This window comes from Kryptolebias marmoratus, linkage group LG17 (genome assembly GCF_001649575.2).
Source record: "Kryptolebias marmoratus isolate JLee-2015 linkage group LG17, ASM164957v2, whole genome shotgun sequence".
NCBI classification, from domain to species: Eukaryota; Metazoa; Chordata; class Actinopteri; order Cyprinodontiformes; family Rivulidae; genus Kryptolebias; species Kryptolebias marmoratus.
The window spans coordinates 22,702,208-22,727,977 of NC_051446.1; the positions used below are offsets into that span (position 1 = coordinate 22,702,208).

The 25,770-nt window shown below is 38.8% G+C and overlaps 1 long non-coding RNA gene across 3 annotated transcripts in view; it reads right to left on the reverse strand.

The window, feature by feature from the left end:
- LOC112451426 overlaps nucleotides 1–25,770 on the reverse strand; it is a 160,062-nt gene that overhangs the window by 70,927 nt on the left and 63,365 nt on the right. For all 3 annotated transcript variants that reach the window (XR_003040243.2, XR_005234342.1, XR_003040245.2), the window contains exon 2: nucleotides 24,671–24,776. This is a non-coding gene — a long non-coding RNA (uncharacterized LOC112451426). The remainder of the gene's footprint in view (nucleotides 1–24,670; nucleotides 24,777–25,770) is intronic.

Sequence of the window (25,770 nt, forward strand, 5' to 3'; positions counted from 1 at the left end):
TTTCTTACTTTGCAAATATGTTTGGAGTGTTTTTCATGACATTGCAGTGAGTACTTTTAATGCAAAATGTAATCAAAGCCTAAAATAGCTTAGCTTAAGTTCTGCCGTGACAACAGAGGAAGAAAAAAAAAAAAAAAACTTAGCTCAGAAGCGATCTCTCTTTTTGTCAGTGTTATTACATGTACAAAAGTCACCATCAAACTGGATTAGGGGAATTGGATTGCGATGCCCGCCTTTGATCTGCCAGATTACAGTAAATCTTCCACGGCACAGAATGAGAAGTTACCGCTAGAGAGACAAACAGACTGGTTCTGCAGGGGCCCCTCCGATATCCATGCCGTCTCTGGGCTAAGCTGAATTCTTCCCCCCGTTGCCTTGTGCTTCCAGGAGATTTGCCGTGGCTCTGAAGTCTTGGGTCCAAAGAGACACAATTAGAACAGCTACTAATATGGCAGCTGAGAAAATGAAGATGGGAGGGAGAGGAGGGAAAGAAGAGGGAAAGATTTCCTTTAATAATGACGTCTTTATTCATTCCAGCCTATTTTAGAGCCATGTATGAGGAAAAAGATCAAATGTGTCAAAAGATAAAAGCAGAAGCTCAGTCAACTAAACAGCACTCTGGCACCATGCTTCTAATCTGTGATTCTTATGGGATGTAGGGTGACATTTAGTAGAACTGGCTAACAAATCTAAAATATTAGCTCCCCAGACGACGTCAGAGTGTGGTCAGATTAGAGCTGCTGTCTGCTCCTCTGTGTGGATGAATGAGGCTGGATAATAACTAATTATCCCCAGACTGCACGGAAGAAGTCGACAACCAGTTTCCCTCTCTTCGCCATCTCCTTCCACCTCTCTCCGCCGTCCTGACAGCAAGTTCACTCCATCATAATGATGTATTTTACCGAACAAGACTCTCTTAGTCGTCTCCGCCCCCCGAGGAGACCTTTAGCGTGACAGTCTCATCTGCTCGACTTGAGAAGCCCAAGATCTTTCGATAATCTCCACAACCAACCTTCCTCTGATCTCAGTAAATGAAGAGACATCAAGGAGGAGAGGACAAAAGGAACGAGTGAAGGACAGGACTTATTGTACAAGTGTTAAAGAGAGAAAATGGCTTTATAAAAATGTAAGTTCTGGAGCTTTAACTGCCAGACGCATGGAGCATGGCCTGCAGAGTCCATTAATAATTGCTCAGAAATCCTGTCACTGCAAGCCTCCCCTAATTACACGAGTCAGATGGTCTCATTACGAGCTGCTGCAGAGCTGGAATCACTTTCTTCTCTGACCAACTACTCAGGACGGGTCGACTATCAAAGAAATGGTAGATTTTACATCAGTTGTCATGTCGGAAAAAGCTGTAAAATACATTTTTATACCGTTTACCCGCCTTTTTTATTACCTTCCAAGGCAAACGGGCTGTGTGTGTTCATTTGTTTATCTGTTAGCAAAATATCTGATACACCACGGGATGGATTTTAATGAAACGCTCAGAAATTAATTAGAAGGTTAATATCTACAACTGATCGATGTTTGGAGTCAAAACTCAAAGATGGCTGCCACAGCTAACTGACTTCAGAAAACACAAAATATTTTATAATTAAGTCAATTTTACAGTTATTGAGCTAAACATTGGTGTGGTAGTAGCTGAGACTGACCCCCAACTTTTACCCCAAGCGCCAACTCAAACGCTTAATATCTGTTTATAAAACTTTATCGTTAGCTATTTGACTCAACTGTCTGTTAGCAAAATATCTCATGAACCACTAGGTAGATTTTAATAAAACTTTCAGAAAGTAATCATTGAGTGTGCATCTTAAATCTGATTATGTTTTGGACTCCACCCAATTCAAGATGGCCACCACAGCCAATTGACCTGTGAAAATGACCAAATTACGATAACTCAACCGAATTTACAGATATTGAGCTAAAGTTTGGTGTGGTACTAGCTGAGAATAATTATCAAAATATTCTTTGAGAGCTGAAACATCTTGTGTCATCATGTACAAGATTTGACCAAAGCAACAGCAGCTCCATCGCTTCTCATCATAAGATGATCTTAGTTAAAAATGATATGTGTTCCTTCAAAGAATGCTAGACCTCTAACTTTTAAAGCTTTTATTCATTTATCATTGTCTGCATCTTCTTTACCGTTTAGACTTCTCATTTTTTTGTTTCTAGCTTTCTTCTTCCCCCTTCTCTGTGTGCTCAGTGAGAAGGCTCCAGCCTAAATAGATGAGAAATATTCAGACATTAATCAGCCTGTCCCCAGACTGTGCTGACATCACAGGCCCTGGCAGGATAAACACCTACATGCACAAACTCGTGCAAATACTCACACTGTGAAACACAAGCGGGGTTTGTTTTTTGTTTTTTTTTTCCTTATTCTGCTTCTTCTGAGGGCAGACGGACACTTTTTCCTCTGCGTCAGGATAAACAGTCTGGAGTGGGACACTAATTAGTAAACACCGGAGATGCACCTTTATTTAGCTGATTGGAAGGGGACCGTAAAGCAGCGGTGACCTCATGTCGGTGACCTAATAAGGTTCAATGGGGGAGTGTGGTTTTGACTCCAACTGGGTTCTTGCTTACATCATACAACTGATCTGTTTAGTTTTTTTTCTTTTTAGGTGCTTAAAGATGTGTTCAGACAAAAAAGAAAACCCTTTAATGTCTGAAGTGCAAATTTAACTATCTGTGTTTGCGTTTTTCTGGCCACACTGAGCTACTGGAGCTGTCTGAATAAATTCTGCATTGCAGTAACGTTCATGTTATTTACTGATCTGTTACATGGAGGGTGGAGAAGTTATTGGATGGGGAACCTAAACTGCACGCTAATGTAACACATGTCAATTTGCCTCACAAAAGTTTTCAGGTCTTAGTAAAAAAGTTAATTTTTCTTCTGTGGAAAAAAAAAAAAAAATCTCTTTCAGGACTAATTTTAATAAACAAGTTAAACTTTATACTGTGAGCTTTGTGTCACTTTAATCTTGTGCAGTAATACTGTGTCTTATCAGTACAACATTTATATTGTTTGCATTATTTTTGTGACTCCACGCTGCTGGATGTTACTTATCTTATTGTCATGACTGAAAAATCCTTCAAGTAAGAATTTCATTGTACTTTGATCACTGTACTCTGTACATATGACCATAATTAATAAACTTTAAATTTTAAAACTGCTATTTATACTGGGAATATTACTATATTGTAAAGATTTTGCACATTTGTAATTACACTATAAAAAAATAAAACGTGTCATGGTGAAACATCCATTTAAAGTTTAGAACCAGCAGACTTTTATGATTCTAACTCGTCTTATCCAAGAGTCTGAGTCACTCTCACCTCATCCAATTGTGACACTTAGAAGAAATGTGCAGTCAATTTTTCCCCCTTTCCTTTTTAAAAAGGCCAAACCATGATTATTTCTCGTGTTCAAAGCCTAGTAGTTTTTAATGGTACAAATCAAACTTCCCAATAAAAAAAGAAAGCAAGAAAAATGTTCCACCTTGCAGCAAAGCTACCAGGAGATAAAAACAATGGCCTCATGTTAGAAACTATGGGTGCAAAGAAGATAAACCAGAAAGAAACAAAACCACTGGGCTGAATAAACAGATAAACTGTGAAAATGAAGAGAATCAGAATGGGATAGGTTATGACAGTTGTAAAATAAATCTTTTGGTAAACGAGTTAGAACTAAACCAAACAGCAACTTCAACTAAACTGAAATCATTCCATTCAAAAATGTCTCTGAATCATGAGTCCTGATACTTAGAGGTTATCCACTCTGAAAAACGTTTATCATTTCAGCATCAGATCCACACAGGAAAAGTGTTTTAGGAGCCACAAAACAGTTTGTTTTAGAAAACAGATTACAGAGTTAAAAATTTATCTTGAAAGGCAAACGTGTGTGTTTTGGTGTAGACGACCAAAACACAACATTTTGCAACCAATGATGTCTAATTTAACCTACGACCCGAGGGGGGAGTCTTCTTCTTGGGTTTATATTTCACACCCAGCGCCTTGTTTCCTGTTCTGGTGTATTTTTGTGGCAGTGTTAGAGCGCCACATACAGGCCTGGCGCAGTTTCTACAGCGATTTGGGTTGTTTTCAGTGTTTCTGTGTGAACAACTATCTTTTTAGACACTGTTGTGTTTGCAAAGATATTTTTTAGGAACAACAAAAGGATTTTTGTGTGGACGAGGCCTTATAGACCATTTCATAAATACCTTGGTACAGTGGAGAGTATCACAGTTGTGGCAGTATATAAAGTGGTATATGGTATAATGTTGCTTGAATCTAACAACTTCCCAATTTAAACTTAAGCGTGGTCCAGAAACAAGCCTTACAGATTCCTTCTTGGACAAAATTTTAAAAAAGAGCCTAAACTGAAGAGGTTTCCTTATGGTTTTTGAATAAGTGTAAAGTTGTTATAGTAAAATTGTAAAAAGGATTGTTGAATTTTGCCGTTTCTTCAACTTGGCCTTAAAAAAATAAAACTGAAGGGGTCGGATCTATATATCCAAACGTGAACTCTCACACAGATGTTAACACAGAGGGTGTCAAAGGGTTGGTGTGGTAAAAGGCTGCGTTGAACAAAGAAGATTCAGCGGAACCCCTCCTCCATACCAAAATTTAAGGGCTGGGGGGATTATTTCATATCAGTTATGAGACGGAGGGCTGAGCAAATGTCTGGTATATCCCAATCCCCAGCAGACGCCTCTGTAAGATGAAGGCCCCGCTCTGTTGGGAAGAGAAGCTACAAAGCCACAAAGGTTTTAAAACATCCTGTCCTGAACACACAAAGCCAAGCAAGCAGACGGGTTGGTACGTATTCAAACTAAGAATGTGGGACAAATCCAGGTGGAGATCATTTTCTCCTTACTTTGCAGCCTATATGTGTTAACTCTGTTTCCCATCTCACACACAAACATGTGTGTTTTTGTTTTTTATTGGCATTCTAATTCCAGTTGGTATCAATCTTCTCAAATACAGACACCTAGTTCACAAAATTAGCTATACATCATTACCTCTGTACAAAAATAAGGTGGTCAAGGATCAGGAACTTCATGGTTCTCAGATATTATTGTGTGTGTGTGTGTGTGAAAGAAAAAAAGCCCCGAAAAGCTGAAAATGGCTGATATAAAAGGCATACTGTAGTGTGAATAATTTAGAGGCATGCTAAATGATGATGACATTCAGACATTTGTAATTCTGTTACAGTGCACCAGAATGAAGAACAATGCCCCGCGGGCAGAAACCACAAAAGCCCTTTTAGGGAGGTGATGCACATTTTACAGTATAATAGCTAAAATACCCCATACACACAATCCCATTCAGTAATATCCTCTGAATAGTAGATCTTTAATCGTTAGCAGAATGGACATGTCAGTTACATGGGAATCGCTTTGAGAGTCAGATTATTCATGTGTAGAACTGCGAGCATCATATGTTCAAAATTTTATAAACTGCTGGCCTCTTTTTTTTCTGTTTTTACCAAAAAATATTCAAATTACTGAAAAGTAAAAAGGGAGGTTTCACTAAAACTATTCCAGCATTTTGTGAGTTCTTTTGTTTCTTTACTTTCCTGTAATTTATTTGTTTACTTTAATAAAAAAAAAAGCTATACAGAGCTTTTATCTGTATACTTTACTCAACAAATCTGAGCATAAATATGTACAAATATATCAAAATTGTCAGAATTCTTAATCCCAAACGGCTCTTTTATGGATGTCATTTTTGTCACTTCAGCTGTTTCTGTAGGTAAACAAACACGTGGTAGTTGGCAGCTGTTCATAAATTTTTAAAAATAAGAACTTTAAGAATCGATATGATAAAAAAATGCAGATTTTGTTTCTAAGTAAATGATTTTCTGTTTTGAATGGTCTTCATGACATTACAATGAGTACCTCACATTATCAACATTATTTTGGTTCGATTTAAGCAAAACAATTTATTTGTTACATTTAGGAATAAAAATGACTTATTTAGGTATAAAAACAAACAACAACAACAACAATGAAACTGTATAAAACAAACAATAATTATGAGACTTTAACTACAACTTTTTTTTTTAGAACAAACACCTAATTTAATGAAACTTGCAAAAGATTTTGCGTGATTCGATTGTGCTCAGAGTATATGTTGGGAAGGACACCCAGCTACTACTACGCCAAATGTTTGCTCAAAATCTGTAAAATGGACAAAGGTAAAGCCATGTCTGTATTTGCTACAGTTGATTATCTGTGGTGGCCATCTTAAATATGGCTGACACCAAAAGTTAATCAGTTGTAGATGTACAGCCAGTGATTAGCTTGAGAGTTGCATTAAAATCCATTCACGGTTTCATGAGATATTTTCTTAACAGTCTGACAGAAATGCACACAGACAAAGGCAACTACATGATCGCCCACCTTTTATAGTGTTGGGTGATAAAAACACCCAAATGTTGCATAAACAATGGAAAGCAAAACCATGAAAGAAGTTTGAATGGTGTCACCAGTAATTTAAGAATGAATCGTCAGATGATGCTTAACAGCTTAAACAAGTTGGAACCAAAACATTTAGGAAAAAAAATGCATTTAGTGTTTTGGGATCAAAAGATTTTTAGGATGAAGAGTGACTGCAGACACTACACCTGCTGACATAGGTAGAGAACAGGAACTGAAGAAGTGGTTCTTTTACCTCAGAGTGAGAGATAAAATAGGACTCAGACATAAAGTGCTGGCAGTCCGTGGGTTTGTGGTTTTAATCCAATGCAGGCAGAACAGCCAGGTCCTCATAAGGGCTCTTTTCATGAAACTGTGGGGGCCTGGTGCTCTTTGGGGCCTTGGGTGCAGGGACAAGCCACCAACCCCCACCTTTCTTCTTATACACCCATCCAGAGCCTAGTCATCCTCCTTCCACTCCTTTTGTGAAGCTTTTCCACTTTGATTTCATGTTTGCCCATCTCATGGATCCTAGAAGGGGCAAGCGGAGATGTTCCACAAAAGGCCCCATGAGATAATGCCTCCTCTACTTCCTGCACCTCCACATACACAACAATGCTCACAAACAAACAACCTTTGTGTGAATGTGTACAGTATGAAAATACATCACCAACCAAACATACATGCATTAACTCTTGATTCTACTTCAATTTATAAAACATTTGATCCCATTAACCTCAAAAGTTTCAATCTGCTTTGTTTAACCAGTTAGCTGATGTTCCAAATGCTCTAACAGTTTCATATCATCATAAGCAGCTGATATGAACCAATCAAAGCCAACCATGTCCAGTCTCCCAGGCTGCGGATGAACCATGCAAACTAACGAACCATGCAGGGGTACCCCCAGCTGTTTCTCTCCCCCCACAGATTGTGAACCAGACCTAGGTTGGGGGTCCTAGGGTGTTCCCCTGGGGAGCCCCAGAATTCTGGGTGTTAGTGTTGCCACTGGGGTTTTATAGACTCCCTACTGAGAGCATCTCCTTAGAAGAGACAAAGGAAGGCATTTATCCCCAGGGTGACCGTGCTGACCCCCTAAACTCACTCCCCTAAATCCGCTGGGCACGGACCAGCGGCTTCTTTCAGGGAGCCTTTCAGAGGGCCTCACAAAGCGCCCTGGCCTGGAGCCTCCTTAGCCATGCATCACACATGCATTGTAAGGAGCAGTGTGAAGATGGGCAAGTTTTTGTGCTGACATGAATGAATTCAAAGTGCAATAAAATCAACAATAAATTAAAGGCCTAGAATTCCTTAAAGGAATTCCTTACATGCATGCATGTCGCCTGCCGTCTTCCATGCCAGAGTTTTAGACTAAGATCTTACAAAGTTGTCAAACACTGAAAATAACAAAGCTCAAAAATTGATGCAGGAGCTCATGAGAGTCAAACTCCTTCCAGAGTAAAAAGATTTTGAATTTTTCTTTTCCCCCATCCTGATTCCTCCTTCTTCTTGTTCTCTTTTTAAAAACACCTCACTCTTTTCAGCCTCACTTCCCTCCCCAGTTTGTATTGTTGTTGTCGTTTCTTCCACCCCCATCCCTCCTCTTTCTTTCACTCAGCACTTTTAATTCCACCCCCTATTTTCTGCTACCATGTCGGTGTAGAGGTGAAGTTTCAAATAGGGGGGGTTGTTTGTGCATTTTCGTATACAAAATACTAATGTGTGTGAGTGTGTATGTGTCTTCGTGAGTGGGGTGTGTAGGAGGCATATAAAAGAGGGAGGATAGTACATGGGTGTAAATTTAAAATAAAGAAGAGTGAAAGTAGGTTTTTTTTTTAAGTCAGAGGGCTTGTGTGTTTGTGCAGAGAAGTCTTTGTATCTAAGATGGAGACATAGTAAAGGGGTTTATCCTCCAGTTTTGTTTATGTGCCTATCCATTTAGAGACCCCTGAATCAAGAATGAAGCTTCTTCCTATTCTTTTTTTAAATTCCAAAGCAAAGCATCCTATACACTCTTTAGGACCCCGTTAAATGTGAAGAAAATAGGTTTAGAGCTTTAAGTGAGTGATGCTGTCTGTTCTTTAGCTGTCACATTAGGCTCTTATTTACAGGCCAATGGAGATGGAGCATTTGGCAACACAGACACACATCACCCATTAGATTTTCAGTCCTTATTTTGTATTTACATGTCAGGATGCAAGTAAGTCATTATTTGTTTTATGGGTTTGAAAGCAAAACATTTTAAAAGCACACAACAAAAGTAACAGGAGGTATGCTTTCTAATAATAAATGCTCCTAAAATTAACAGCCTAGCATTCATTGAAAGAAAGCATATATGCAGATTTAAACAAAGATAGTCTTATGTGGAGATATGGAGTTTTGGGCTACATTTACATGTAACCAATCTATTGGATACATTAGATATTTTCCAATGTTGATTGGGGGAAAAAGTTACACAATTCCACGGTAATCCTGTGTCCGTTGAATCCGCTGTCGTTTCCATGTCAGGCCACTAGCTGGCGCTGACTGGTGCATGCAAGGTTGGGTTGCTGCTGCACATTGAGAAGGATGAGTAGCACAAACAGCACTCTGCTATCCGCCATTATTACTGTTGTAATGTACATTATTACTCGCGCTGCACCCGTCGTAGCGCGCATGTGCAATTTCACACATTGAAGCTTCCTTTGAAATGCAACTGGGAAAACGTTAAATCCATTGTTGTGCTTGCTAAAGTCAAAAAATGGCAGCAGCAATAAAAAGGGGCACTTGGGTCTAAATCCAGGCTTTTTGTTTACTTTCTCATTTAATTACATAGCACGTTGTCATTCTGCTTGCTCGGAAACTTAAAAGGTTCAACCTCAAATAAAGCAAATTAAAAAGACCAGCCATCAGCTTCAAGAAAACTAGATGACTCAGATGGAGGCCACAAGCTGTAGGTCAATGAATGAAGCCATTTTGGTCAATTGAGAAAGTTGTCTCCCAATATAAAAAGTCCTGTTTGGACCATTTTCCCTTTTCACACACTTTGGAAGAAGGACCAGAAACAACCAACACCTTCAGCTATCATTTCTTTTCTAGGAGCTGTAAAACGCTAAAATTGTTCAATTACGAACAAAAAGCACCAGATGTTCAAGCTGGCTGCCTCTAATAAACTAAAAAAGCAGTAGATATTATTTTATTGGAAGGAAAATGCCCACAACATTCCTAATATTCACTACTGTGGAAATACATGGATGGAGGTAGAAAAAATGCAGCCACTATGGCCAACATTACCACCTGTTTGTTTCTCTAATCTCATATTTGCACCTAAATACATTCAGATTAGCAGTAAATCTGTGCTGTTGGATAGTAGATCTATGACAGTGTAATATGTCAGACTGTAAGTAATCTTAAGGCTGCATTTTTTCTTCTATGTAATGTATAAAAGTTACTTTTAACTTCTATTTTATTCTTTCCTCATCAGCCTCTTCACAGCGATACAAGAATGGATATTTGCATTAATTGAAGTATTCTGCGTAATTGCCACAGTCAGATTTAATGACAATGAGGCTGTCACTTTAAAAAGTTGAATTATGACAAAAAGCACTTGGAGTTTAAAATCTGTGACAGGTAAAACCAAAGTCTAAAGAGGTTTTAAAATGTCAGATATCACAACAGCATTAAAATTCACCTCTAAAACCCTGAATGCAAGTGTTATTTTTGAAGCATGTGTTGAATGTGACTCTTGATAAGAGTGAAGCTGATTTTCACTTATTTTCAAAGAAAAGAAACAGGTAAACAGAGGTGATCACATCTGGTTTGTTTCAAGGAGAAACAGAAAGTCTCCGTTTCCCCCCTCTCCCCATTGGTCTCAGAAAGGTTGTTGAGACATAACATGTGGTTATTTCAGACAAACCGCAGAGCATGCTGCTCTAAACAATACACCGCCACAAGAACAAACTGCCATATTCCACATGAGCAGTTGTAAACAGAAGAATACACTCAGAGCACCGACTTGCCAGCTGTGGAAAAAGCCTTTTAGCTCTTACAGTAACAATTATAAAATACCCAAAAGGTGTATGCAAAAATATACAGCTTCATATTGTTTCTATTACTCCATAAGAACAAAGCAAATGGAAAGTTGGCTTGAAAATACTTCAATTCCTCTCTGAAGTCCTACCGACAAAGCTGCTTCTCAAGTTTTAGTCCAGACATTTAACCATAAAGGTTACTGAGAATTTTCTGGCTACTCTGAGATTAACCTTTATTCATTCGGACTGGTGTGTGTGCTCTTAACCTGACCTTGGGGTAAAGGAAACACAAGGGTCAAGTATGCTTGGAGTGCAAAGCAAGTTGTTCATTGAAGTTTCGGTGGGCGCAGCAGGACAGAAGGCAGGTGGAGAGTCAAAGGGTTAAATTAGAACAGGTTGTCTTGTGTGCATGAATGCATGTGCCACAGTTGGTTCCTGGATTGTAAGTGTGTGAAGTCAAAGTGCTCGGTCAGTTGTGAGCATGTGCAGCTGGGAGCTGCTGCACGACATAAGGTCACTGTCAAAAAGACAGTCTGTGAAACCAGATGAACTTAACGGCCCTGCATTCCTTGAGGGAATGCATTTCACCTGCTGCCTTTCAAGCTAGACTTTTACACTTTGAATATTTTATTTTAAATGACAGAGTTATAGTCATTTTAGTCAAATCTTGAAAATAACATTATGCACAACTGTATTCAATACAGCAATAGTCTCAGCTTTTTCCATACTAAATTTTATTTCAACATCTGTAAAATTGACTGTGTTTGAGTCATTTTTTGTTTGTTTTATAAGGTTGATTAGCTGTGGAAACAATCTTCATAAGATATTTTTCTAAGAGACAAATGAACATGCACACACACACACAATAATTAAACATCCACCGCTGAGGAACAAACCAGATTCTCCCAACATGCACACATGTGGCACCATATGAAAGTCTCAGATGAACCCAGAGGGTGTTCAGTATTAAAGTGCATGCTTCTCTTTGTGTGTGTGTGTGTGTGTGTGTGTGTGTGTGTGTGTGTGTGTGTGTGTGTGTGTGTGTGTGTGTGTGTACAAACCATCAGGACCTCGTCAGTGTGCACATCCTCGTATACAAATTGTTTAATTACCTACCCTACAGCATTTGACTCAGGTCTTATGGTTTTCTAATAGATGAAGATATTGTACTGGTTTGTCAAAAGACAAAAAAGCTAAATTTTAGTGAATTTTTCCACCAGGAATCTGAAGCAGCTGTCTGTCCTTGTGGCCCTGAGTAAAAAACAATCCAAATATATATGGCATAGACATACTGTATATAGTGATAGATCAAGTGTCCCTGTCTTCTCTTGTCCTTGGGAACTGAAATCACAAGAGCCTATTTTGCAGAAGATGCCATGTTGTATTTTCAGGACCACAACCAAAATGTTACATGAGCTTCCTTTTAAGCATGAAATGACTAATTACAAATAAACCTGGTATAAAAATAATATTTAAACTTGCAGCATTGGGGTAAAAAGTATGTGAATAAAGTGTCGACACCTGAAAAACATTTTATCTGAGGTGAATATTTTTGTTTTACCAACAGCAATGTCTGATTCATTTCCATGGAGGTGCAGGACTTAAAGCTTGGACTATAAGCAGCCAATAGAGAAGGTTGGTCCTGATCTGAATTAAACCTAAGGGTCCCGTCAGGTCTATCAATATACAGTCTATGGCAAAACAACAACCACTGTTGCTTCTCTTCCACTACTCGTGCTTTGACTTCTTTGTTTGTGGTTGTGTTTGATACCACCTTTTAAATGGAAGTCTTATCATCACACAATAACTGCATGAAAACCTGGGCTGCATGCAGTCATCAACTGAGGAACGTGGTGCACCCCAGTGACTGGGTAAAGACGACAAAACCTATGTTTTGTGGAGCTATGAATTCAACGGTCCTATTTGTGAGGGCTAAACTGCTGGAAAAAGAAAAAAAAACTTAAACTAGAGGGAATAGTTCAGTTAATAAACCCCACAGACTTGCTGAGCTCAAAACCAAATGAAACACAGTTACTTTGTAAGGTTAATAAATCCAGACTCTGTGTGGTAAACAAGTAATAATCCTGCAGCCCATTGAACAGTGGCTGACCCACTGGAGTCTCACAGAGCCCCATGTTTGTATTTACAATCATTTTCCAATTTTACATACTTCTCCAAGAACCCCAATGAGATCTTCCTCACAAAGCCCAGCTCACATACCCCTTCTTGTCATTTTTCACTAACAGAGTTCCAAGAATTGACTCAAATGAGTTTGGAGCCACTGGCTTAAACTCGAAAACTTGATTGTGTGCAGCTCCGTGCCAGTTTAAAACAGTGGGAGAACATGGAGGCTATTTATTTCTGTTTTTGTGTCAGTGTTTTCTCCAAAAGCTTATTATTAATCAGGAGCGGGGCCATCTGTTTGTTTTTTATGTGTTCAAAGATGCACATAAAACTCTGGATAGATGTCTACTATCACATCTGTTTGGATGTTTCGGTTAAAAAGCTGACAGTCATTCCAAACCTTATTATTACCACAATCTGCAGAGGCAATACTTAGTTAAATCACTTTCAGATGTCTCCTAACAAACATGAATGTTGTATACTTTGTTGTGAAAACCTAAGACTTTATACCCCTCGACATGGAAGAATAAAAAAGTAGGTGAAAGAGTCAGGGCAGTTCTCCTCCTGTAAAAAAAAAAATCACTTTACCCTACCCTACTTGAAAGGATTTGTCACATTTCCGAAAGATTTGGCACCAATTCACGCACATACATGCAGAATTACACAGTGACACACCAACGCCATGAAGGTTGGATACTTTTTTTAGCCTTACTAATAACAGACTAACACTACACTCTGATCTTCAAAGCAGCTGAGGAGGAGCGGTGAGCGAGGCCGCCGAAAAGCCCGCTGACGGAGCGTTTGGCACATTTATACCCATTTAGCCCGTAAAAGAACACTTTAATATTTACAAATCGCAGTAAAACTGAACGCCGCAGCCGACTCACTTTTACAAACAAAGTCTGATTGCGGGGGGAGGTTAATTTACAAGCAGAGAACGCAATAAATATAAACAGCTCTTACAGAGGAATTTTAAAGGCTTGTAAAAAAGAAGCGCTTCCTTTCCTAATCTTAATGTGCGAACTTAATAGAATTATAACTTTTGAATTTGTTTGAGATGTTTTATAGCTTTTTCTTAAAGTGGTTTGCAAAACAGTTTTCAAAGATATTGGCCTAAAAACAAATTTCCAACAGTGAAGTTTGTAAAAGATGTTTATGGTTTCCTGCTACTGCTGTTTGATCAGTTACTTGTCATTAAAGAAACCATGGGGCTGCAGAGGGGTGTTTTTCTTGTATCTGAAGTAAGGTTTAAACAGAAAAAACTCAAATTAACAGCTACGGGTGCTCGCTTTTTGAACAGATTTCAAAATTATGTGCACAACTGACATTATAAAGCTGTCCTCAGTGGCGGTCTCATATTTTATATTCCATGGAATACGATATAAAGCAGCTGGAGCATCTTAAGAATTTTGGCGATGCAGCACTTCCTTCAGGAAACGATATCGTTGTTGAGCCCAGCTGCCAATCAGGATTCCAGGGTTGTTTTCAGCGAGCAAGAAGAGGTAAAAGTCAGTTACAGAACTGTATCTGAGAGAATAATATTAGAAAATGCCTGAAGAAACTCTTAAGGCTGCCGACGCAGCTACTGCCCCAAACTTGCAACATAATTTTTTTGTAATAATCTAAACCAATAAAAAAAAAAAAAAAATACATTTCGAATTGTGAGCTGTATAAGAGTGTAAAAGGGCTCATGTTGGTCACCATGGTAACCACACACCTGTCTCTGTCGCTCCCTGTGTGCCACGTTTTGAGAGGCAGACAAAAACGCTGACAGAAAATTAGGCCTCAAACGACTGTTGCACAAAAATTGAGTTAATCTTAAAGAAAAAGAAAATAATCTTCAACTTTTGCAGCAGAAGACTGATGGTCACACATATGAATTTTTATGTTTATACAGTCTTTTAAGTAGTAAAAAAGTTTTTTGTTTTTAAAAAAAGGCCTTTCGCTTACTGTTTAAAGGCTAAAATATAACAGAAGTTTGGAGATGCTCTCTAGATTCTCATTCTCAAACAAGTCTCATAGCAGTGGGAGACACATGGAGTGAAAGAAGACAAAAATCTTTACTTTTTGATGTATAATTTGTACATGCACCAAAAAGAATTGTAGGAGTAAAAGGAGTTTGGTTGCCAAGGTTATAAAATTTTTACACATTTCAAAAGTTTGAGTGTGACTTTCAGTCGAACTTCCCAGGGAAGAATCTCCAAAATTCATAAAACTTAAACTAAAATAACATGAAACCCATAACAGATATCAAAGTGCCAGTTCAGACTTGTAAAGTCCAAGTTTTTGTTACCCATTTAAAATGTGAATGATGTTTCTACAATAAAGTCTGCCTGAGCTACAGAGCTCCAAAGATGCTGGGTTTCCTTATTTGATTTGATCACCATTGGTTGTTTCTTCAGGGGTTTAGTTTGCAAATTTTGTTTACCTTGTGCAGCATACCACAACCAAAGGTCATAGTACACTATTCCCGATCAAGCTGCATGTTTTTATCTGTAACTTGCATGTTTTGTTTCAAAGCTACATGATGAGATACGAGAATATTTTTTTTTTTTTTGTAACAAAGCTGTTTCAAAGTGCATGCATTGACCCTCCTAATTAGATGCTAAAATTCTTTTCTTTGTTTAGATGAGTCAACTAGATGTAAAATTTAGGATTCTTGTAAGTGTTAGAAAGAAAAAAAAAGTTAAAGATGAAATTGGTGCCCAACTCAAAGTCGCAAAATTCTTCCACAACACAGCAAATTACCACAATGTGCTTTAGTTTTTTTTATTCTTTTTGCAGGATGTGTTTGTTGTTTCTTTGATTATAACTTGTTTCATAATAAAGTGCCAATAGTGCTCCTGATATGGAAATGGGCTTAAATCTGTCACCACATCTCTTAAGTGGCTGTCAAATCACTTAATGCTCATTGTATGGATTAAAAATGTGCTTGATGAGAACACACACACACACACACACACACTGAACTACATGCTGTGGAAGGTCATTAAGTCTATTAATAAGTCGTGTAATGTTGCCACTGGCTGTGATATCTGGATTCAATGAGGAGAATGTCCACAGCAGCGTCAGTCTTTTCCAAAGTACCTCCATCGCTGTAACAAGACTTAAAATCACAAAATTTCTCGGAGGCAAAACAAGCAGAGCATTAACCACAGCTCCATTTCCCCTGCTACACTTATCAAAGAAACAAGTGGAATTAATGGAGATCTGGTTTCCTGATTAAAGATTACAACAGTGAACAACATCCTTTGCTTCCTGAGGAAAAAAAAATACATCAAGTTATAGAAGGTGATAAAAGCCAAACAACAACAAACAAGTCAAAGGAAGCTCGCTGTGCCCTGCAGGGAAGAAACGCAATAAAGCTTCTTCCATCCAACCTTCTCAAACTCAGAATCATGCTGCTGATAACTTCAGGCCTAATTTTAAGGTAAATTAAAAGAAAAGAAAACTGCTGAACTTGATTTGAATAGTAGAACGGTTAGATGGGAGAATGTAGTAGCTGGTGGCAGAATCGACAGGTTTTGAGGAAGAAAACAAGAAGCTGCTGAAGTACCAGCATCAATTGCTCTTAGACGAGTCGGGAGAAGCTCAGGCTGCTCAGCAGAGTGTGTGTTCACACGTGCACGGCTCTATTTGTGTGTGTGTTATAATATTCCATCTGAACCTGAATAGACCCCAAAAGCCAGAAGTTAATGATGTGAAATGACACTTATTAACAAAAAAACTTTAAAGTTACTGACAGGCAAACATAGGGAATAAAGATAAAAATCAGAAAAATTGCCTTTTTTGCAAAAAATGCAGAGTAATGCTGATTGACATTGCTAAATTTTGATGAAATAGCAAATACTAGTTGAAACCTAAAAGTAGAAGAATATTAGCTAAATACTAAAGTAGCATAAGAAGAAACCATAAAGTATGCTAAAGCAGATTTCAAAGAAAATGTTTTTGATGGAATTGAGATCTCAAAGCATTTCTACGGGGAAAATATTTGTAAATAAAGTTAAATCTTTGGAAAAGTCAGTGCACTCATCTTCTGAGTAAGCTGACCGTTTCCATGTATGAATGGAGAAAATATAAAAGTATAAAGCAGTAGTTAGATTGCAAAAATTGTACATAAAAATAAAAATCAGAATTCACACTATTAAGGTGGAGTTGGTTCACAAAAAGACTGAACCTGTCCACAAAATCTGCATTCTGTCAGGAAAAAACTAACTTCAAAACTATGACTACAAAGATAAACTTTTTATTCTCGAAATGTTAATCTACATTATGTAAAAAAAAACACTCAAGTCAGCACAAACATGATTATTCCCTTTGAGTCTAACAGAGACACAGAGATTTAAACTTCTCCCTCTAAGCTCCGCTGAGGATTAACGAGGGCTGACACTATCATACGATGCACACGGAGCATATTTCTCGATGGCTTTATTTCGAAAGCAAGCTAAGCCAGGTGATGTTCTGTCTAATTGGACAGAATTGACCAGCAGCTGAACAAGGGAACCGAATCTGTCTGACGTGTAGCACATGACTAAAGCCTTTGGAGGGGCCACTGTGCCCACTGGCAGGGTTTATTCTGGGGTCATCTGGCGAACAGGGAGCATTTTGAAGGGACGCCTATATTGCATTTGGAGCAGTTTGTTATTTTCACACCTTTCTGACAACCTGAGTCAGCATTGGAGCGCTGTTTGTGTGATTTTGTTTAGATTTGTTGGTGATGTTGAATGTTTTTAGTGTGTTTTTTGACTTTTAAAGATAATGTAAACAGGTCATATTTCGACCCGATTGCTCCACAGATCTCAAACCTCTCCTCTGGAGATGCTTTGAAGCCTGATATATTTGCTTGCCTTTGACTGAAAACACAGAAAAACTCAAGTGCCCAGATTGGACTGTGGACTGTGCTAACAACTCACTGTTTGCCCTTTCTTCAGTCTGAACCTTAACCCAGTTTTGACCCGACAGGTTTTCTCTTTAGAAGCCATCAGTACTGAGACACTTGTTTTGCCTGAAGCCAAGGACCTGGAGACCTGAAAGGACCACTGTTTGCTCTGAACCAGCCGGTTTAAGTTGGCACTTATGGTTATGGTTTTGATGTTGGAATCAGGGATTACTGGATGGGAAATTAAACTTGACAGCATCATGTTTCTGACCAGATGATGGCCGACCCTCTTATAAACAAAATGACAACATAACTAAATGTTTTCATTTACCACAATGTGCATTGGTTGTGTCCTGTAGCTAAACATATGTAATAAATATCTTGACTTCATGTTTAATACTTTCAAACTGTCACTAAAAAGCCAAGGATTTATTTGACATTCTACATTTAAGCTTGTGTGTATGAGACATTAAAAGATTTGAAAAACTACAAATGAAAAGACAAAGGGACTTGGTTTTAATCAATTTTTTGTTTGGCCAGCTTTCATTTTGTTCCAAGAAGAATTCAGGCTGAATGTAACTTCTTACATCCCCCACACTTACAAGTAACTCTCTGCTGCAAAAAGATTGACAAATCTGTTCTAAATTTATGTTGACCCTATATGCTCTTCCATCATTCCACTATTTTTTTATTTTTTTTATTTGTGAAGTGTAAATGAAACTGAGGAAAGTAAAAGTGATGTTAGAGCCAAGGAGCTGGACATGAAGTGATGAGCTGCCAGTAACAAGAGCTATTGTCTGCACACGAGCGGAGTGAAAAACATTGGAAACTAGAAGCACTCAGAGAGCGCAAACCTCCGCCAAGGCCATGCTGATCCAGATCATGATCATCATCAAAGTTTAACCAGCTGCTCATTTTGTGACAACCCCAACATTTCCTGAAAATTTCATACAGATCTGTTCATTATTTTATATAATCTTGCTAACTGACAGACAAACAAATGCTACTGAAAGCGTAACCTCCTTGGCGGAGGTAATAAGGAGTCACCTGCTGGAGCATAGACAGAGTTTAAACAGAGGATTCACCTGTGATCTTGACCTTTGACCCTGTGATCTTGAAATCAATAGACATTATCTTTGAGATGTCCAGCTATGCAGTTTGACATTCTCACATTACAATGTTGTAGACCAGAGGTAGGCAACCCTGGTCCTGGAGAGCCACTATCCTGCATGTTTTCCTTGTTTCCCTGCTCCAACACACCTGATTCATGGTTAAATCACCTCTTCATGTTCTGCAGAAGCCTGTTAATGACACACTGATTCAGATCAGGTGTGTTGGAGCAGAGAAACCAGTAAAACATGCAGGATAGTGGCTCTCCAGGACCAGGGTTGCCTACCCTTGTTGTAGAACTTTGACCAAATCACCACCAAAATTTAATCCCTTGTTTCTTGTAGCCTGTTTGATGTTTCCTGAAAATTTAATGAAAATCCATTTATAATTTTTGTGAGTAATCTTGTGCACAGACAAACAAACTCATCCTTCATTGTGGACCAAATCTAGCTGGAAATGAAAACATTTGGGAAATTAACTGGTGATCAAAATTTGTGTAGTTATTTCTGCAAACTTTTTATCTGAAGCAATAACAAGGTAAAGATTTTACATTGTTAATATTTTGGTTTACCATTGATAAACCAAAAAAGTTTCTTTGTCTGGATTTACTTTATATTTATGAGTGTTGGTAAACATTGGAGCCATGAGAAGAGGCAGTTACAAAGGGGTTTGCAAGAAAAAAAACCAAAACAACTTATGTTGCCAATAAATTGGTTTTTGCCGTTCAATTTGATCAGTAATGACCGATCAGGAACTTTTAAAGTTTTGCTGAATCATCAGTGGGAAGATTTTAAGCTAAAGAGCAAACATGCCAGTCTCAGCTGCCTGCAGCCTGCAGAGTCAGCAGCCCTGCAGCCGACAACAGTTTTTACAATAGTTGCTTCCATTGGTGCTCACCTCTGAGAGTGCAGCCTCCCACTTATTAGAAAAGGCAGAAAGCAACAGAAGGGGGAGCTTTTCAGGTTTACGGTTCTGGTGTCTCCGTCTCCCAGACCTGAACCATATACCGTTGCCTGCAGGCTAGAGGACATACAGCTTTGTTGTCTGGATGAGAGTGACATAGCTGTACTTTGTTTCAAAAAACTCTGAGGATCTGACACAGGAAGTGCATGATGTTTACATACCAGACTTTTTTCACCTCCGTGCACCAGTTTAATTCAGTGACAACTTTTCAAACAAGGCAGAGGTAATAGGTGACATGATCAACCAATAGCAATTTGCTAATTGATAATTAATTAATGTGTAGTTATATTTTGAGTGTTTAAGCTATTTTCTAAAATCTGACAACTCTATGGTTTTTGGTTTTTGAACAATTAATGAGACGAGATAAACTGTAGGTATCACAAATTTGAATACCAAGTTAATCTTTACTATATTGGTGTCTTTGTTGTAAAGTAAGGCAAGTTTTTATATTATAGGACTGAAAATGTCAAAATTTTAAATTTCTTCAGCAGACATGGAGCTAAAGAACTGTAGAGATAATCTGTTTTGGCCCGTGCAAGCTCACGTGAGCATAAAAAACAGCTTGGTTCTCTGCAGACCTCTGGGACCAGGGAGGCGAGAGATAAGCCTCTCAGCATCAGCACCCCTAATTCTGAACCCGCCTGCTCATGTCAAACCACCGGGGTCCCCTGTACTGATAACCTCTAACAGGAAAAGAGCCTTTTATGTAGCCTGTCTGAAATGTCTACTATACCACACACACACACAAACACACACCGGTGCCATTTCATGAATAAATGCAGGAAATCCATCCCATGCAGCAGATTCTGTCACTTCTGACAAACCATACAGTATAAATCCTCAAAGACAGAGTGATGGAGGAAAAGAAGAATCAGTGGCATAAAACCTCTGCTTTGAGGGCATGTGGCCTGAGGCTGCAGGTCAAAGTTCTCCCGAGGTCATTCGCAGTCAAACCAAACAGACGACACGGAACAGGAGGGAGAGCAGAAGTCTATGAGACAGGATAAATGAGACAGACAGGGAGACAACCTCCGGAGCCAATGATACAAGCCCCAGGTTTCTTTGATCCATCACCGAAAGCTTCCTGAAATAAACACAGGTTAATTGTCTCGATCAGGCCGAGATGCTTATCTGTCTGTTTCCTGCAATGCTTCGATAGAAGAAGCCAAGCTTTCTGTTCTAATCAGATTCCTGGAGATACTAATGGATCCACACAACATTTAGCTGCTTCGGTCTAACACCCCATGCATAACAAAGTCCAGTTTTGACCCCTTCCGTATCTTTTGACCTTTTAATCTAGCAAGCGCACCTCACAATTAATGCAACCCTGATAAAGAATATGGGAAGACTGGCTTTAATTTTTCTGAAAATTTATCTTTTAATTGCTTGGCTACTTTGTTTATTAAAAAGGAGAGGTCTTTGTTCCTAAAGTGTTGATTTATAATACAGAGTGATGCTTTATCTTTTATTGCTAATTTGTCAAGTTTTGCTGAAAGCTGTTCATTGTGTATTTGGGTCCACATAATTTTTGTCAACTTAAAAAAAAAACACTAAGAAGCTTAAAAAAAGAAAGAAAAAAAGATAATCGAATACAGCAGAAGAGGAAGAAATATGTTTCCAGAGCTTTGAAGTTGAACTTTTGGTGAACAGGAGGTGGAGACTGATGTGAAGATGACAGAAATCTCCTTTTGAACTGCCTTGTATAAATATTGGTGGTGATGTTCTAATGGGGGTTTCCTTGTGACCCTCCTCCAACACAGACCTTCAAGAAAGCCCTTTATGTGGATTCTGCTTCCCCTCCTCTGCACCTTGAACCCACAGAGATCAGACACTGCGGGTGGCCTCGGGGAGGGGAAAAAAAACCTCATCCACCGATGACGCTACTTGTTGCAGGTCTGATTGGGTTTAGTTATGCCTGAGGGAGCAAAGGACAGATAGTGAAGATGCATCAATACACAAAGGCTACCGGAGATCTAAGATGTAACTCTCAGACACAGAAAGAACTGTTCTGATTCAAACTAACAGAAGAGGTTAGGAAGATGTTACTTTTTAAATTTATTTGAGCTCAACATTGTTTTTGCTACCCTTCAGCGTCTAGGTGGAAAGGTTTTCTGAAGCCTGGTCAATTTTGGAGGCATTACAGGCAACAGAAGGGCACTGGGGGAGGGTTGGTTCTGTGTGTGCAATAAAGACCGAAGCAGAAATCAAATTTGATTTTTACAGCTAAATTAGTTTATGCTCTGATGTGTGGTGTGTTAAATATGATTGCTCTGGAACCCATTCAAGCTATATTTATGATATAGATCTCGTCCAGCTTACATCAGACTATGTTTATCTTCTACACTGGATGAAGCGCTCTTTGTTGTTTATTGTGTTGTGCGATCCCTGATAAAACTGGGAAATTTCCATCCAAAATCAGCAGAATGGTTTTCTACAACAGACTGCACCAGTCGTCAGGGGGACAAGCCAAACCTATGATGCCAATGTTTCCCAAAAAAACGACCCAGAACAGAGGTCTAAATAGTTAGCAGCGATTAGAGGAGGAAACTGTGAGCCGGGTCAGAACATTAAGGTTTGTGGTGAGCAATTTCTCAATGGTAAGTTGGTAACTTACATCATTAACATTCATAACAAAGCCTGCAAACTGATTACAAAGTCAGTAAAATGCATGAGTATGTCAACTGTTTTATTTAGGAACCCGCTAAATGTTTTTCCACAGGCCTAGGCGGAATTAATTCAAATTCAAACTCAAACTCTGGAGTTTATTGGTCTGTTAGAATACACATTCAAGGAGGAAGACTATACAAGAACCACAATATTAGTATGACTATACACACATTTATCTCAGTTTGGCCAAAAAGAAAAAGGCCGTCTTGTTTGGCACCACCCACACAGCTTTATCCATCCTTGCATCACCTGATTCTGTGCCTCCAGGACCTTGTAAAATTTTCAGCTCCTATCTTGAATGACAGTTTATGTGTTTAATAGTTAAAGAGGTTTGGTTTATAGGGACTTCTGAGAATTTAGACTATGCCCACACAGGAACACAGTTCTTTCAAAACAAAATTTATTATTTGTAGTTTCCAGAAACACCCTTGTAAATGCAGCACTGTTTTTTGAAATATCTATATTTACACAAAAACCATCCAAAACACTATAGTAGGCCTGTATGTGGAGCTGTAACACTGCCACTAAAATACACCACAATAAAAAACAGGAAACAAGGTGTGGAGCATGATCATAAAACTTATATGTTGGGGGCAATCAGTAAACATGTAAAAAGCTTGTAGCTGCAAACAATACACTGCAATCTTTTGCCATCCAACGCAATAACATCACTACACAGGCTTAATAGATGTGTTGCTTCCAGCAGAGATCAGACAGCATTAAACAGTTTTGCATGCATGTCTGTGTGAAATCAAAACACAGCCACCGACACCGGACCAGTCCTCTATCTCATGGCTGCATCGTTTCACCTCGGGCTCAGGACTCCACTCTGTCACTCACGGTGACACATGGAGCGGCAGCCCCCTGCCCGTGGCGTTCAGAAGGGATCAGCGCCCTGTCAGTGTCTGTCACAGCGGCTTTGTCCCCTGTCGTGCCCTCACGCTGGCAGATTGAGGGAGGGGGGTTGGAGGTGGGGGGAGGAACGTCAACGGCAGTGACAGACTGACATGTGACAGGTGAAGCCAACCAAACACTTACAGACACCCAAGCGTTCACATGTACTCCGGTGTGATTCGATGTGTGTCAGTGCAAGTGAGTGCCTGCATACAATCACACGGATCAGGCCTGCTTCTTATTTAGGGTGCATTTTCTCATCTAATACTGCGCAGAAAAACAAAAAGGCTCATTTCCCATAATGTCTGATGTGACACTTGACTTATTTGATGTTGTGTAATAGAAGTAACTGGAATCTGCCTAAACTGACAGCCCTCGCCATACTGAATGGCATTTCGTGAAGATTCAGTAATAGGTGCTCGGACAACAGTGGCCATAAAATTTAAATTACAATGCAAAAAATGAAACTAAGTATAAAAAAACCTTTCTAATAGAGGTTATGTACAGTGCTCAAGACGCAGCATGGAAGCAAATTCAAAAACATGCACACATACAAAGAAGCACATTATTTCTGATCACACTCCACCCAGCTGAGGTTACAGCAATAGGCAACATTCCAAAAGCAGCTCATTAGTATTTGTTGTTGTTGTTAAATTACCGTATTCTGTTCTGAAATCAACATTGTCAAACAAAAACAATGCTAAATAATTACTGAGAAAACCCACTAAGACATCAAGTTATAAAAGTGTAACCAAATTACAGCCAACATATGTGCATGCCTCGGTCTGGGATTGAATTTACGGCTCTCTTTGTTGCTTGATGGACTTTTAATGGCCATTATTGCTACTGCTTGTGGTCCCAAATCGAGCATTAGACCTTCAGTGTGGCTTGAATCTAAGCTGGTGCCAGAGGTTGCACCCAAATCATTCCATATGACCCGAGTCTCCCATTCCATTACCCAACATTCCCTGTGGGGACAGTAGTGGTCTCTTAACACTTGAACTCTGACCCCAGTCCTATCAAGACAAAAAAAGATTTATAGACACTAAGGCAGGCAACTGAATTGTCTCACCTTGCGTCTCAGAGGGCACATACAGTAGTAATGACACCATATGAGTTTGGGCTCTAAAAATGTGATTTACTTCTTATTACTTACAATACTGCATGAAGCAGCATTTGTCTTGAACAGATGCTGAACAGTTAAGCATTAACACCATAAAAACTGAAATCATGCCAGGGCAGATCATGTGTTATAATACTGGATATTTTCTAGCACTGTTACTCTTTATTCTAACTGAGTGTCAGTATAAATCAAGATGATTATAATAAACAAATTCAGAGCTAAAGCAATAGGAGTTTGCGATCTCTGAAGTGGCAATGACAGAAAGAATATCTTAAATATCTAACTAAATGTAGTGCCGTAAATGAGCTCGGGGTCGAAGAAATAGTAAATTTACCAAAACAGTGAGTTGTAAATACAATGTCAGTGTGATATTTAGCTTGTATAAGAAAGAATAGCTCTGGCATGTTTTTATTTACTATGGCTACTGGAGACAAATGATATGACTATGAAAAGCACTTGAAACTTGTTTAAGACTTACGGGTATTCAGAGGGAGTTATTTGTCATCTCCTCTTCCTTGTTCTCCTCTCCTCTGCTTCCTTGAATCCGTTTGTCTTTTTGTTGTTCTCAGAGTTCTTCAGGAGCCCTAAAAATGATGAGGAAAAGAAAAGAGAGGGATTGTAGATGCATGAAGAAAAATCAGGCTGTTACTGATAAAAAGAAGAAACAGATAATCAGTCATTTTGGAGAGTAATATATGGATGAACAAACAGATATTCCATGCAAGCAACTTAGTTGTATTTGATGCTTTCAGTTTTGGTTAAAAGAGCTTTAATGGAATGATAAAGTTTCTTGTTGTTGCAGTTATAAGCCTAAATGGACCAGTTAATTTCTTCAACTAGGTACATTGTAAAGAGACAATTCAAGTGTGTATTAGAAAAAGGAACAAAGCTGTTTTAAGTTTGTAGTGAGCTATCACAACCAATTTTAAGCCTTTTTCAGTGATTTGTACGACACGTAATGGTCAAGTCACTGCAGACAAAGGGTTTAAAGCAAGGATGCTTTTGGTAAAAGATAAATATTACTATGGCAAAATAGGAAAAAAGTCACAGATGGTAACGATAATTTATATAGATCTTCGTCTGGATGTCATGAAATTTCCGTTCTTTCAAAAAGGATCAGAGCAGAAAGTGAAATGTTTCGACTTTTGCTTAGAGGGGGGAAAAAGAAAGAAAAAGTTCCTTTCCTTCCTTTCACTGTGCTCTTCCATAACCATTAACTGTGTGATGACACCGGCGGATATTCAGATTGATTTACCATCCTGTGAGGATCACTTGGCCTGCACAAAAGTCTCCAATTCCAAAGATTAATCTGTGTCTTTAATGAAAGGCTTCCTGCTCCAATGTTTCTTCAAACTTAAGTCCACCTATTTCATGCTTCACTTTGATTGCTATAATGGCCTTATTTATGAGGTCAGTACTAAAATGTGTAGTTCTTTAGCCACAGGATGGACAGGAAATGAATCAAAAATCTCTGGATCCAACTCTCATTTTTCATAAAATGCTGCGGTGCCCGAAAAATCAATGGAGTAGTTGAGGAAATACTAAACTGTGAGGAAAAAGGGACAATGTGATGGGAAA